Source organism: Lycium barbarum, chromosome 2 (genome assembly GCF_019175385.1).
Source record: "Lycium barbarum isolate Lr01 chromosome 2, ASM1917538v2, whole genome shotgun sequence".
Lineage (NCBI taxonomy): Eukaryota > Viridiplantae > Streptophyta > Magnoliopsida > Solanales > Solanaceae > Lycium > Lycium barbarum.
Genome location: NC_083338.1, coordinates 115,973,042 through 115,989,534, shown reverse-complemented (window position 1 = coordinate 115,989,534; position 16,493 = coordinate 115,973,042). Strand labels below are relative to the sequence as shown.

Here is a 16,493-nt window from a genome sequence, read left to right as displayed (position 1 = left end):
TGATGATTTTGTTTAATGAACTTTATTATACATTGGTTGATGAAAATTATGAAGTAGGCGTTGGCTGCCTTTCAGTTTATTAGACATCTGTTTGAGATTTCAGTTTATTTTGTTGATGATTTTGTCTAATAAAATTTATTAGACATTGGTTGATGAAGATTATGAACTAGGTGTTGGGATGTTGGCGTGTTGCAGCAGTGCTATAGCATTTTAATAAGGCGTACAATCTGCTCGGAAATGTTTACCGTAACCAAACATTAAAAATCTGCTCCAATCAGAGGTTAATTTGGATCGAATTCGGATTGCATTTTACAAAATCTGAAAACCGAAACTATAGTTCGAAATGTGACAAATCCGATCCATTCTGACATGAACTGGCCTACTACACAGCCAGCCCAGCAAAGTACACAACAAAAAATAACTTTAATCTTTACTTTTTACAACTTTAGTCAGTATATCTACTTCGTAATTCGCATGAACGTTTTACATCAATTATACACTTGTGTTATACAATGAGTACACAACGATAGTGAGCTACAAACTGTAAAAGTTGTTTGGATGAAATCATATTTTACCCGCCCAATTAAAAATATTAAGATCCCATCTTTCTTTGCATCAACTACTCACAGCGCAGCCTTTCCAAAGGAAATGAAAAAACAAAAGAAATGGATGGATATTTTTGTTTGAGAAATATGAATTCTTAGCCCGTTGTTATTCATGTTTTGACATTGCTGCATTTGCCAAGGAAATTTTTACTTACGTTTTTGCCATATAAGAGAACATGGAGGTAACTTTGTTGAAAACTAAACTTACACTATGCCGATGCTGCATTTTTCATTCTACGTGTAGGATAACCCCTCTAATACTAGTTAATTGTATTGGGTTTTCTCTCTTATGGAGGCGTCTTAACGCTCTTTGACCTCCACAAAAGCATTGTTCAAATACCATCTTAAACACTGGAAGAAGATTCCGTTCATTTTTTTCAGTAATATTTGGCGTGAAGGGTCACTCTTTTATTGTTTGTAAATATTACAATATCAATTTTTCCCAGCTACCTTCCCGGACCAGATTTGGCTTTGTCAAACCAAGAATCGTCATGGCCATTCATGCATTCCCATACACGACACACATTCTATGCAAACTAATTTGTCAAATTAACCATTATCTGAAGAAGAACCAGAAGATGGAAAAAAGAAGTGAAGAAAACTATTAACGATCTTCTCCCCTAACCTTTGCCATAATTTTAGATCTGAGTGTATGAGAAATCTAATAGAAAATCAACAAAAGGCAAATATTAATTTATAAAGGTGTAGTCCACGTAGGGAGGTGCAAGAAAATGGTGATTGTAGCAACCATCCTGCCAAATCGGGATGGTGAAGAAAACTCTGCTGGAACATCCTCCTTCATAGGCCCCTGCAGGCATAGCAGTCAAGGAAGTCAATATTACAAATAAAGCTGTTTTGAATGGTCGTATGCAGGAAATTGGCAACAAGATAAAAGAGTTTTCGACCTTAGTCAGTAGGAAAGCTCGGAAAAAAAAAAAAATGAAGGCCAAATACATAAATGGCCCCTTAAACTTGACGCCATTTTCCACCTAGACACTTTAACTTAAGCTTGTTCCTATTAGGCACTCCAAGTTCAAGAATCTGTACCTATTAAACTCCTCAAGACTAACCCGTACAAACGATATAATGCGTGAAGTTCACATGCGTAGACATGGAAAATATAACAAATGAAAAAACGCCAATGTGCTTTTAAGAAAAAATAAATAAATATATTGTTCCTGCCATAGCCTCGTCACTATTTCTCGGATAATTCTCAATCTTCTTGTTCTGAAACAAAATGTTTTTCTTTGTACAAAAATTACGATCAAGCTACGGAAAACAGAGAAAAATTGTGGGAAACCCCCTAGAAATATTTGTTGAGACTTGAGATTAAAGGATAAACAAAGAGGACATAGCATCTCTTTTGATCTTTAACAAAAACATAAAGATGTGCCAGCATCTTTCCCTATCAACCAAAGAGCAATAGCTTATACATCCTAAGTAAATCCCATTCCCTTAGCTTTTAAAGACATGATTTTATCGTCATATACATTCATAAATAAAAGGACACTTGGTTGTTATGTAGAATTATGATTTTAGAAATTTTGTGCTTCAAATCTGTGAACAATGGTGGAAAATGAGTGGAAGATGAGAGGAATGGTGGTGTTGGCGAGGCAGTGATGGAGGAAGTGAAAGAATGAAGTGAAACAGTTTGATTGAAACTCTATTTGGTGGGTTTGCCGGTGTCAGTCGCGTTTTTCAGCGATACTCTATTTGGTGGAACTTGATGGTGCACTGGTGGTTGAAGAAAATTGGAGGTCAGATATGTATTTTAGAGTGGAAGGAAGGATGATCCAGATGGTGGCTGGAGAAGGGTCGCCGATCATCCGGTCATCTTCTCCGGTTAATTCTGATAATAGTTGTTGATTTTCATCTCTTCTCTCTACGTGACGGACTGTGCAATATAGAAAGTTGTGATATTGACTGGAAGGTGGAGAGAGTGAGGGAGGAAGGAGAGAGAAAAAGATGATTTTTTATTTTATTTTTAAACTTTTCACGCTCCAAGAATAAGTGTGGTACACGCATTGTGCCACGTAAGTTGTATGTGTTTAATAGGCACAATTTGAGTATAGTTCAAGTGTCTAATAGGAACAAGCTTCAGTTGGGGTGTCAAAGTGGAAAATAATGTCAAGTTTAAGGGGCTATATATGTATTTGGCCAAAAATGAAAATACAAAGAATCATGCAAAAATATATCAGCCGCCAGTCTCAACGAAAATGCTTCAAGATCCAAGAAACGAGAACAAGAAACAAATTCATATCTGTGCAATTATCCTGCTAAATAGTTTTTGTTTTTGAAAATGGTAACATCTGCTGTATAGTTTTCCCTTTGGAAGAAGAGTTGAGAACCAAAAAATGACTTTTCACGGCTCGAAATTTAACTTTGCATAGATTTCATCTAAAAATGGGAATTATCTGAAATGCAGTTCACTTAGGCAACTGTGGAACTGTGGATGTAGTAGGCAACAGAAACAAAGCTCCATACGCACACATCACAAAACTTGAAAGAAGAAGGAGAAGCAAGCACCACCAAAAGGGATTGTAACCGATGCAAGATATAGTCTTCAAGTTTGAGACTAACAATACCTACCCTTTTTGTTTTTCCCTTTTCTACACTCTTATGAATGGGAAGTGAAACCTTCACTCGATACTCATTAAAAGCTTCAGAGTATTCCCTCAAAATCCGTGTGCATGTGCTATAACATGCTGCTTATTTTAGGAAAGATTAAGTAGAAAACATTCTACTGAATGCATCGCTTTCATTTGCTCTAACAATTTCTACAGACTTAATTTCCAAATATTTTCATGCTTACGAATTAAACTTGTGCACAATTAGAGGGACACAAAAAGAAATAAATCAGTTAGCTAGACAAAACATCAGCGTGCACAGATCTTTTCTCCCCCTTTTTTTCCTTTTGCTCAGTGGTCTTGATGAGAATTAGATGACATACTCTCCTACTATTTTACCTGGTGTCTACTTGTCTTTGGACACCATGCTTTCTGTTGCCCACTTGCCCCTAATATTTTAAACTATAAATGATGAACAAGATAATCTTTTCTTACTTGGATTAGCGAAGGAGAATTCAACTGTTTGGTGTCGGCATCTTTTCCTACTTCTAACTGTTCTCCTACCTGGGCAAGGTAATCGGCTAGAAACTACTCATCCAACGAGTTGGCATACCTCTTAGCAGTCCCCTAAAACCGGTACTAATGAATCTAGAGTTCTCAAATTTTCATGGGCGGGAGGGGTTTGTTTAAAAAATTGAAGTCTTTCAGGAAGAGGGACTGAAAATGCGATCAATTGCTTCCTCCTACTGCAGCAGGTGGAAAACACAACATGCATTCATGATCTTGAGTAAGAAAAGCAGGGAAAAATTAGGTTTCCTCCAAGAATAGAAAGCTCCTCCTCCTCTCTTTTAGCTTGCCAAATCCTCATGACATCGTCCCTGCCATACCTTTCACTTTCATATCCTATCCCCGTAGGCTCTAAAGTTTTTATTTTATTTTATTTTTTTTCTCTCTCAAGCACTGCTCAGCTTTTGGACCTTCAATCCGAGGGGTGAATCCAGAACAAGAGCACCAAAGACATGAGCAGTGACCGAGAACTAGAAATGGCTAATGTTCACCAGAATCATTTTAGTCATTTTGTGGATTAATGGTTTCTCTAATACAGAAAGATTGAACAATTAGACTACGCACTGCTTGCATTTCTCCATGTGGCGAATCCCTTCATTTAAGTGAAATGTTTGCAAAATTCTAAACTTTGAAGCCAGCATAGTCAATTTTGGAATAATAACGGCAAAGACAATGGATTTTTTTACTTTACTCTAAGCACTTGCATAGAAAACACTGTATCTCAACTCAAGGAACTTATCTAAATTCAACACTTTTACAGGAGTACACATTTCATAATCAACGTTTCACTAGTGTATGCGGTTTCTATTAATTTATGTATACCTAGCTTTTCCATTTTGTACATAGGTTAAACTTAAGTCTCTGTCTTGTGAACCAAACACAGAAAACAGTCAATTTCGAAAATAAATTCGCCCTTCATTCATCAGTATTGTAAAATGCACCCTATCACAAGGCACTAGAATAGTTCAATGATCTGCATTGCACACATGTAGATCTTACTTTGCCTTATGATTTAGTGTTTGACTCCTTTTATCCCCACCTTCTGTTACATTAGCTATGCACATGCTTGTTTAAATAGTGAATCATAGATATCATGATAATTTCATTCACTTACAACAAATTGGAGATTGTTTGCTGACATGAGTCAATCAACCCTGATAATAGATATGCTAACTGTTAAAAAAAAAAAAAAAAAAAAATCTACTACATTGCTAGTCTTCCCAGTACCATTCCTTACTTTAGCAACATAAAAACAACACCTACACGTCAATCCTAAACTAGTTGGGTCAGGCTATATGAATCCTCTATATCTGTTTGCTCCATTTGAGACCGTTACATTCCAATTGTGCTACTTTTAAACTGAAACTCATCCCACAACAATCAATCCTCCTTTATCCGAACCTTAAACCAGGAATGCAAAGCTCAAATACGATGTGAATCCCACAAAGATCGAATAGCAACGTCATAAATAATTTTAAAAATTACTTTTTACTCCCTCCGCCCCAATTTTAGTGTCTTACTTTTCTTTTTGACCTGTCCCAAAAAGAATGCATGGTTCTATATACATAGTAAGTTTTCCAATTCCAACATTCTACATGGCAAGTTTAAGAGTACAATCATCTTTAATTTAAGACCACAAAACAAGATTCAAAAGTCTCCCTTAAACTCCGTGCCAAGTCAACAAATTGAAAGAGATGGAGTGCTTACCTGACTTTCTTGATGAGGATGGATTTGAGCTTACGAGCAAGTTCTTGAGAACGGATTTTACGTTGAAGAATCTTACGAGCCAACACCCGCTTCTCGGAATTTTTAATATGATGTAACTGTTCACGCTTTATAAGCCTTTCCATTCCGCTAGACTGCATTTTCCTCTGCATTAAAAACAAAGCTTGGTCTAAGTTATTGTTCCTCACCTTCACTCTTATTCCTCGCCATTGTTGTAGCACTGGATTTAAGGGTCGACTCAAGATGCTTGATACCACTGACTTCATCATTTCTAGGGTTTCGTTTTGGGGCTTTTTCCAGTTTTTGAAAGACCATCAATTGTATGTATCAGTCGCGGATGTTTATGGAAAAATAAAAACATCACAAATCCAAGAGAAAAAATATATATTTTTTAAAATTTGGTTTTCATTTTTAAATGACAAAATTAAATTTGGTTGCCTTTAAGCCAAAAAAATCAAACCAAACTGACAATCTATTTAAAAATTATACATAAATATTTAAATTTTTATTGTATATATTACTCTTTTACACTCTTCATTTGTAATTTAGGTGTTTGCCTTTATACTAATCTATTTTTTATTTTTTTTTATCTTTACTTTCTATTTTGACATGTGGTTGTTTTTTTTTGGATAAGTCCAAGAATCTCTTTCATATTAAGAATCATTTATTGTTTGAGTCCTTTAATTATTCGTCATCGTTTAATTGAATGAACTCTTTAACTATTATCTTTTAATATTAAATTCATTGTAAGAAGTTTTATTAAATTTCGGGAGAATGACTAAATTCTTAGACAATGCTTGTAATTTTAGGGAGGAAGCTACATATACAGGTGCTCTGGTGAGGAGGTGTGAGGGGTTGGATATGGTGATCTGAAAAGAGGTTGAGGTAGGCTGAAGAAATATTGGGAAGAAGTGGTTAGACAGGACATGAAGCACCTACAACTTAATAGGAGGATTTGGAGGTCGAATATTAGCATAGAAGGTTAGTAGGTAATAGAGCGTTGTCGAATTTCCTTATCAATAATATTCTTTTTACTCTTCTACTATCTTATTCTCTGATTTTGTTAGTACCAGTAGTTTTCTTTGCTTCAGTTATTGCGTTACTTGTTGATAATGTTTTTTTCTCATTATTTTTCAAAATAGCTTCTTCACTACTGTATTTCCTTTTCACACCTGCTTTACTTGAGTCAAGAGTCTTTCAGGAACATCCTCTCACCTTCACAAGGTAGGGTTAAGGCTGCGTACACGCCACTCTCTCTAAGCCCCATTTATGAAATTATATTGGGTATGTTGTTGTTATAGCTACATATATAACTTGATTTAATATATAATTCATTCTTTTCTTAAAGAGTAATTGTTTGGTAGCGTTATATTGGAATATAGTCACTCGAATATGTATTTGGAAGTGTATTATCACATATATTTAAAACGATAAAAGATCGAATTAACTGGCAAAACAACAAAATCAAAATGATGAAAAATCGACTTAATTGATTTAGTTTGATTCCAATATTTGAAAAACTAACTTAATTGATTTTTTTTTTTAGAGAAAAATCGAGCCAAATCAAACCTTGAACAACCTATGTATCACTTAGGTGAAGGTGAGTGTTAGAAATTTTACCAAACACCTGCTACCTTTCTTTATTTGCCTCACCTAATTCACAATAAATCTCGTAAAAGAAGTAAACTGGTAATTTGTTTGAGAAATAATAGAAAAATAGATTCTTAGCTTCCTTGAATTTTTACCTTCATAGCAATCTAGCAAAGTTCATGTTAAAAATAATTTTAATGTTTATTTCTTACATATTTTAGTCTGTACAATCTATGGATGATTACTTTAGATACATTGCATATTTGTTATATATTGAAGGTACATTAATAATGTCAACCATTATTATTTATCGAGTGAAAATTTGTTCAGTTGTCCTACTAAAAAAAATTAAGGTCTCATCTTTCTTTGTATTACCTATCATAATGCAACCTATCCAAAATAACTGAAAAAACAAAAGAAATAGATGGATATATTTTGTTTGAGAGATATGAATTCTTGACTTTCTTTCTTTGCTTCACCTATTCATTTTGCCCATCCAAAAAGAGAAAAATTGAAAAAAAACAAAAGACAGATGGATAGTTTTAGAAATATGAATTGTCAGACCGTTGTTATTCATGTTTTAACATTGTTACATTTGCCGAGATTCTTTCTCAAAATACTTGTTATTTTAGAAGTTCAAGATAAAATTAATTATCTTTTTTTCATTTTACTCCTAGTAGTAACTATTATTGAATATTACAAGTATCTCAGTTGTGCCACATAGAAAAAGTAAATATTCAACGAAGAGAGATTATATCTTAAGACATAAATTAAGGTGAAAGAGTAAAACACCCCTCCTAATGATTTTTTTAAAGGCATGTAAATGAAAAACATGACAAGAATTGTGAGATGGGTGAGTATATCTTTTTGCTATAGAGAACATCGAGGTAACTTTATTGGAAACAAAACTTATGCTATGGCTTGCTACATTTTTATTGGGGAAAAAAACTTATATATTTAAAGTAAGACTTATATTTATCGAAAGTTGTAGGAGATTTTCGTTTACCAAACATAGTAGGAATTTTTTTTTCAAAACATATACGAAACCACACTTCGAATCTCGCTCAAGGTTTAGGATTTGGTCCACAATTTCATATATAAGAACCGTATAAAATAGATATGAAATACATATTTAATTGTGAAAAAATTATATAAAATTCTCTTTAGGTGTTTGGAATAAATCACGCTTCGTATCTCGCTCACGATTTTATGTATAAAATCTGTATAATATATATATATATATATATATATATATATATATATATATATATATATATATGTAAATAACTGTTTAAATTTTGGATAAAGTTCATGTTAGTTTCGAAAAGTTAATACAACTACAATAATATTATATACAATTGTCATACAATATTTAGACAAATTTAATACAACTACAACATTTTACAAACTTATAATACAATTTTCATATAATTAGAATAAAAGTTTAATACAAATTTGATACAATTCAACTGTAACTTCGGACTTCAACAAACTATGACTAAAATTTAGGGCTAAACTAGCTCAAATCTTACCCAAATAGTCCCAAATGCTAGATTCAAACTCTCCTTGACGTTCCTATTCTTTTGAGATATCACACACTCCAAACGAAGTTCGTTTGAGGCAAATTCATTTTTCGAACTTGAGCTTTGAGGTCCTTTAATGGCTGACATTAGAGTTTCTAGAAGCTGAAATTTGAAGAAATTCAAAGCCACACTATTGACAGACCATCAAAATTTGGATATTCTGGATTGAGATTTATTTCAATCAAGTTTGTGTTAAATTGCTGGAAGAAAGAAAGAAGTTTTACGCACACAAGCACACCTTTTTCCCAATCTGTTATAAAATGTAAAACCTTACTATATTTGGTAAATAGGTTAATTTTACATGTTGTAGATAACATCTAAGAGGTATTTACCTACCATAACTATATTTTAAATTAATTACCTACTGTAGCTATACTATGTTTCTAATCACCTTCCGTAACTATACTATATATTTAAAGAAAATACATCGAGAACAAATCCTCCTTATTCTCCCTCATTTCTCCAGATCTGACCATCTCCTTCTCCAAGCCTGCTCGAGCCACTTCGGCGAAATTCAAAGTCTGATAAGCTCCCACCACGAACAATATCATATGCTTTCCTCTTTCTCGCTTTTTTCTCGTCATCGTAAGGCTCACTACCTTTGTTGGTGAAACCGCCGGAAAATTCGAGTCCCAGATCGACTCCATCACCTCCACCGCCGTCATCATCGCTGGCCAAAATCCATGACCAAACGATTGGAATTTCCCAGATCTGAATGTATTTTATTTCTTGTTTCTTAGATTTGGTGAGATTTGACTTTATTCTTTATTTTTTAGTGTAAATAGTAAATACAATGTATTATTTCTCTACGTTTGTTTGTATTTCTATATTTCAAATGAGATTTTTTCAGCAAATTCCTGTACTTTTTGAAACTTTTGTTATTTGCATAAAACCGAATTGAATATAGTGTAAAAGTAGCTAAGAATGCATACAATGAATTGAATACATATGACTATCCCTATACTATATTTTTTGGATTTTTGTTGTTTAAATACAACTGAATTGTACAGCAAATTGAAAACGACCGAATTGAATATAACAAAATACAACCTATGGCAGGGAATTAGTAGCTACGAGCCGTAATTAGCTAAACTATAGCTATGGCTTGTTAGAAGAGTCCCGACAATAATGCTTTCAGTAAATTTCTCTGGTAATTAGGCCTTACTTTGAATTGATACTGAAGTTCAACTCTTGTTCGTGTTGCTGATTCCACCTTTTACTAAAAAATAAAAATCCCCACCCCAAAAGCATTGCTTAAGCAATAAAAATTGCCCTAAGTCCATATGTAAAAAGGAGACAAATAATTCTAAGAAATGAACCTTAAATCTAACTCAACCCCAAAATCTAGCTCATGAGATATGAATTTCCAAGGGGAAAAAAAGGCAAATAATCCACATCACACCGATGTAGGAACTCAACACAAACACCATCATCAATGGTTGAAGAAGATAAGATACAATTTAGTAGTATTTTTTGGCATCAAAAGCAACTTTTTTTTTGGGATAAATATAATTATTTTTTCCAGCTACCTTCACTGACCAGATTTGGCGTTGTCAAACCAAGAATCGTTATGGCATTCACGCATTCCTGGTACACCACATGCATCCTTTGAAACTAATTTGTCAAATTAACCATTAGTCCGAAAAAGAACAAGAGAGAAAAAGTGTAGCAAACTAGCAATGATTTTATTCTCTAAACCTTGCCAAAAGTCTACATCAAGTGCATTATTCTTAAAGGTGTGTAGTCCCCACAGGAAGGTGGAAGAAAATAGTGGTCGTAGCAATCTCCCTGCCAAGTCGAGATAGTTGGTGAAGAAAACTCTACTGGAACATCCTCCTCTATAAAACCCAGCAAGCATAGCAGTTAAGGACATTAATATTACAAAAGAAGGCAGTTTTTTTTATTGGTATAAGTATTGTATAAAAGAGCAGCAAACTGTTGCAAAATAGTTACATAGGAAAGCCTCATTACAAATGATAGCAGTTTTGAATGGTCATACACAGGAAATTGGCAATAAGAGAAGGTGTTCGTCATTAATCAGGAAAGCTTAACGAAAGGATAACAGAAAACAAATTGATATCTTATGCAATTATCCTGCTATACTATCAATTATCGTGCTATACTATCTTCCCTTTGGAAGAGGAATTGAGACTCGAAAAATGACTTTTCACAGCTAAATATAAAATTTTGCAATTAAACGTGTGTATATTTCATCTGCAAATGACAACCACTTCAAATGCAGTTTACTTAGGCAAGTGTGAAACTGTGAATGGAGTAGGAAAGAGACACAAAGCTCCATATGCAGACATCACACATCACAAAACCTGAAAGAAGAAGAGAAAGCAAGCAACACCAAAGGGATTGCAACGGATGCAAGATCCTATCTTCAAGTTTGAGAATAACAATGCCTACCCTTTTTGTTTTCCCCTTTTATTTCCATACCCTTCTTATGATTGGAAGTGAAACCATTAATCATTAAAAGCTTCACGATATTCCCTCTAAATCCTTGTGCTATAAAATGTTGTTTATTTTTTAGAAAGGTTAAGCAGAAACCTTTCAACTGAATGTATCACTTTCATTTGCTTTTAACAATTTCTACAAGGACTTAATTTTCTCAATATTTTCATGCTCTACTATTAAGCTTGTGCACAATTAGACTGAGACAAAATGGAAAGTTGATAGCACCATTAAGAAGATGATATCTGCTGCTATTGTTTTGGAGTATCTGGAATGAAAGGAACAAAAGATATTTTCATGGACTACCAGCTACTAATCAATCCTCAAAGCTAAGATGTTTTGAACTCTATTAGGTCTCTAGTCTTAATCCGAACATCGGTAATGGGAATAACATCTTTCTTTTTAGCTGTTGTGGTTGGGCCAGCTTTTACGAACCTCGACTAATTCCACGGGATACTTTCTACCTCCCACCGACATAGGTACCCGGGACAGATGGGGGACCCAACATATCTTTTTTCTTCTGGACTTTTGTAGTAACTATTTTGCATCCCCCCCACATCCCCCGGGGAAAAAAATCTGAGTGCACAGACCCTTTTTTCTAGTATTATTTTCTTTTGCCCAGTGGTCTGAGTGACAATTAGATGATATTTTACTCTTCTAATATTTTACCCGGTGTCTACTTTTGTGCTTGGACACCATGCTTTCTGTTGCTTGTAATATTTTAGAGCATAAATGATGAATAAGATAATCTTTTCTTAGTTGGATTCCATGACAAAGTCACTCATGATCTTCAGTAAGCAAAACTAGACTTCCTTCTGAGAATAGAATTCTCCTACTCCTTCTCTGTTAGCTTCCCAGATCCTCATACCTCGTCCACACCATATCTTTCAACTTACTATCCTCTCGGTCCCTAAGGTTCTTTGCTCTCCATGCACCGCTCAGCTTTTAGCCCTTCAATTCGAGGGGTGAATCCATAACAAGAGCATTGAAGATAGTCTATTATTTCTAATGTTCTGTCCATCTAGTGAGCAGGGACCGAGAACTAGGAAATGGCTAATGTTCACCAGAACCATTTTTAATTTAGTGAACGAACGTTAGCTCTAAGACAGAAAAATGGACAAATAGACTACACAGTGCTTGCATTTCGACAACCGTATCCACTTTTTGTTCAAATTCTTAGTAATCAGTATTCGAAAGAAAGATAGTACATGAATCGGGATCCTGATGCATATAGATACAAATGGTCCAATGGGAGCAAGAATTTCCTGACTTTGTCCGTGTCAACAAACAATTCGAAATACCTCGACTTTTTTAGAACAGGTCCAAGTCAAATAGCAATGATTCGAACACTTCTTTTTACACTATTTCGGAAACTAAAGGACTCAATCGTATGGATATGTAAAATATATGATTTCCAATCCTGGCAGGAAAGGGAGGGAAACAAATACTCAATTATATGCCCAATCCCTTCATTTAAGTGAAATGCTCGCGAAATCCTAAATTCTGAAGCTGGCATATTCAAATTTGGAATAACAACACAACAAAGACAACAGACTTTCACATTACTCTAAACAGTTGCATAGAAAACACTGTATCTCAACTTAAGGAGCTTGTCTAAATTTCAACACTTATACAGGATTACACACTTTATAATCAAAGTGTCATTAGTAAATGCGATTTATTTAAATGTTTATACCCGAGCTCTTCCTTTTTGTAAGTAGATAAAACACAATAGGAATTAACTTCTTACATCTCTGTCTTATGAACCAAACGAAAGAAACAATCAATTTCAGAAATAAATTCGTCCTTCAGTCATCACTATGGTAAAATGAACCTTATCACACGACACTAGAACAGTTAAATGAATAAGCAACCTACATTGCACACATTTAGATATTATGCATTATGATTTAATGATTGACTCCTTTTATCCCGGCCTTGTGTTACATTAAATATGCACATGCCTGCTTAAGCAGTGAATTAAAAATACCAAGATAATTCCATTCACATACAACATATTGAGATTGTTCGCTAACATTAGTCGATCAACTTCCGTGGAGACTAAATATCAGTTATAATTATCACCCATCTTAAATAAGCAAAACTAAACCTTGAGGACGGAAGGTGGAGCAAAACTAACTCCTCACAGTAAGACACATATGCAACAATCGCCAAGCCAACTTTTCTTCACTGAAATAAATGTAATATTTTGGTAAACATTTTTTATTCTTGGGGATAATGGGACCGTCTCTGCCCTTCTTCCCCTTAAATGCCAGAGTTAGTTCACTTGGCGCAGGACTTGAACCTATGACCTATGATACAATACCCTCAACCTTTGACAATTGAGCTAACCTCCGGGGCCAGATAAATGAAATATTTTCTACATATCATAACAAAAACTAGTCCACTTAAGTTCTAATTTTTTTTTTTATCTTTTTGTGTTGCCTCATTAAGGGAAAGAACTATATCTGCTAATACTAGTCATCATCAACAATTAATTCACGTCATTTAGTGTGTGATTAACATAAAAGCAGCTTGCTATGTTCCCAATCCATTGAGAGCAGTGAAATCTTACCTACACTATATCACTGTTATGGTTCACTTTTGCGCGGACGCATAGAAGCTACTAAGATGTTGTTGGTTCTCTAAATGGATTTTAGTATTTTAGAGTCGCCACCTAATTTATTTAAGGAAAACTAAAAAAACCCGGGTTTAAAAGGGTTTATCAAACAAGAGAAAAATTCTTTTTGACCAAAGTTCGAGGTAAGAGTTCTGATGGTCCCCTAGGAAAGGTTTTAAGCACCCTAGTATTAAGAATTCATAGAATACGGTTGACCTATGAGCTTCAATGTGTGATTAATGCGATTATTTGCTAAAAATATTTACTTTATTGCTAAAACTGTCATGCTAATCATAAAACTCCACTTTTTGGCAAAATTATCCTTTAAGGAAGAAAAGTTGATTATTTCCTTGAGAAAATGTTTATAATGGATTAAATTCACTTCATTTCCGGACCAAAACACACTTAAGATTTTTCTTAAGTAGAGTTTCCACTAATTTGGTCCAATGTCATGATTATATATATATATTTAGGAAAAAATGGAGTATATCTCCCCTTTTTAGAAAATAGCATAAATATTATAATTATAAATAAAGAAAAGAATTTCACTTATTTAACCATTTTAACTCATTTAAGGTCAATCATATTCCATACCAAAGTCATCTTCCCCAACTTGGGTTTAAGTGAGATTTCTTTTGTTTTATTATCTTTATGCGGGCCAAGGCCTAAAACGGTTTTTGAAAACAACTTGAATCATTTTTCTTATGCAAGGTTTCAACTAAGTTCTAAAGGGTTTCAATAATACACAAGTATTTGCAGGTATACATGTTCATGCAAAATGAATGTAAACATATAAAATTAGCATGTTTATACAAAAATAAAGGAAAGGGGAAAAAGATTTAGCTTTTCTGGCCTTGGGCCCAAATCCTTAGCAATCCATGTTCTTCTAGTTCTTTGTCCGAAGCTTTAAGCATCCGATCCTTTTACTTCGTCTTTGAGCTTTGCTCTCCATACTTGTTTTCATTTGTACCTCGCACATTGAAAAGAAAAGTAGTTAGTCAAAATGGTACGTCACCCCCATAGGATGACATTTATGAACATAAAAATAATATCCCTCAGACTCGTATCAAACTTTGAGAGCTTTGATTACGGAGGCTCAGGATCATCTTTCCGAATGTGGCAAAGATACCCAAAACATGTCTTGGCTACAAAGTAGTGGTGATTCTAGTTGCCTTGCCAAACGCATGTTGGTTCCTACCTCGTGATATTATTATGAGGTCATCATTGCCTAGACCGAGGGATAACCTTTTCGGACAAGGCCTAGCCTCAAATTAAATGTTCTCATTGGCCCTAGTGTAGCATTGTATTCAAATCAGTGAGATTTTCACCAAGCATAGCAATCTATTCATTTTCAGCAAAACGCCAAGAGTAACAGCAGCTGTTCGAAACAGCTTTGAAGCAACAGTTTGTTCAGCCAAGAAACAACATTTTATACTTCAGAAAACTTAGCAACTCTTCACATTTAGAGGAGCAACATTTGGCCTCAAAGTTGCCCCAAAATTCAACTAAAAATGCAATAGCAACCAACTTAATATTGCAACCAAAAACACAATTTCGAGCTTCAAAATACCAGTAGTTGTGTTGAGAACATAAACTCATACTAAATGCAGAAGCTAAGATGTAGGTAACAGCAAAACAACAGTAGTGTAGTAGTAATTTCATCAGGGCATCTCAAAATGTATATCAGGCCCCAAGGCTCAAGAGCACAACAATTGTTTAGAAGATCAGTAGTTCACAACAGCAACTCAAGGTAGCAAGCTCATGACATATTGTGCTTCCAAACACAACAACTTTAAAGCAACAGTACGTGTCAAATGGAATAGTTACTCAGCAGCCAGAGTCCGACACAAAGTACCAATTGCTCTCCTAGATAGTAGCTCTAGTAGAGCAGTCTGCTTGCTTTAGAAAATGCAAAGGGACACCAATATAGCATCTGCTTGCTTCAAAATAATAAAGCAATCAGTCCACCTTCTATCCATTTAAGAGTAGCCACAGTAGGTTGGCTATTCAAACTCATCTCCTTTTGAAAGGCCTCACAAGTACAGCAGATTTTCCCAAAGTTCAGCAGCAACTCAGGGAACATTTGAGATTGGGAAATTTCCCTAAGTCATGTAAAGAAGGGGAAGGGTGAAGAATGAGTATAGTTCCAAGCAAGAAATAATGTAAAGTGAAGAATTTCATGTTGTTGTGTGATCACCATAACTGAGTCTACACACAGATCCATTCTGCAACCAATAAGGCCATTTTAGCATATATTCAAAGGGGTAAACAAAAAAGGTAAGCCTATTCAATCAAATAGGGTTGTGATATACAAGTGTATACATTGGATGTACATCTCATATGCATATAAATGTATACAAGACATAGAAGCATTTATATACAGTGCATATTCCAACTTATCACATATTTAAGAAGAGAGGACAGAAAACATCTACAAACATATTGTAGCACCAGAAACTCGGCAATTCACCATACTTTCAAGTAAACACACACTAACATTCATACAGGGATCATTTTTTAAGAAAGAAATGCAGGAAAGGAACACTTGAACAGTTCCTGCATATATCATTCAGACCCAGACTCAACCTTATGCCAAAGAGGACTGCTTCACTATCTTAAAGGGAAGATGGATATAGGATTCATATGCATACTTCTTTCACATATAATAACAGTTTTGAAGACCCATTTTTAGCTTAATTTTTTTTTGATGAAGTAAGTGGTATTAATCAAAGGCATCAAGAAGATGCAATAATTACAAGATATAGCATTTGAGCTTACA

General features: G+C 34.4%; 1 long non-coding RNA gene across 1 annotated transcript; it reads right to left on the bottom strand.

Moving 5' to 3' along the window:
- Window positions 1-8,453: 8,453 nt before the first annotated feature.
- On the bottom strand, window positions 8,454-14,176 carry LOC132626857 (uncharacterized). The gene is made up of 2 exons (XR_009577687.1): window positions 10,167-14,176; window positions 8,454-9,307 (listed from the first exon to the last, which is right to left on the bottom strand). It is a non-coding gene; the product is annotated as an uncharacterized LOC132626857 (long non-coding RNA).
- Between the last annotated feature and the right edge of the window lie 2,317 nt (window positions 14,177-16,493).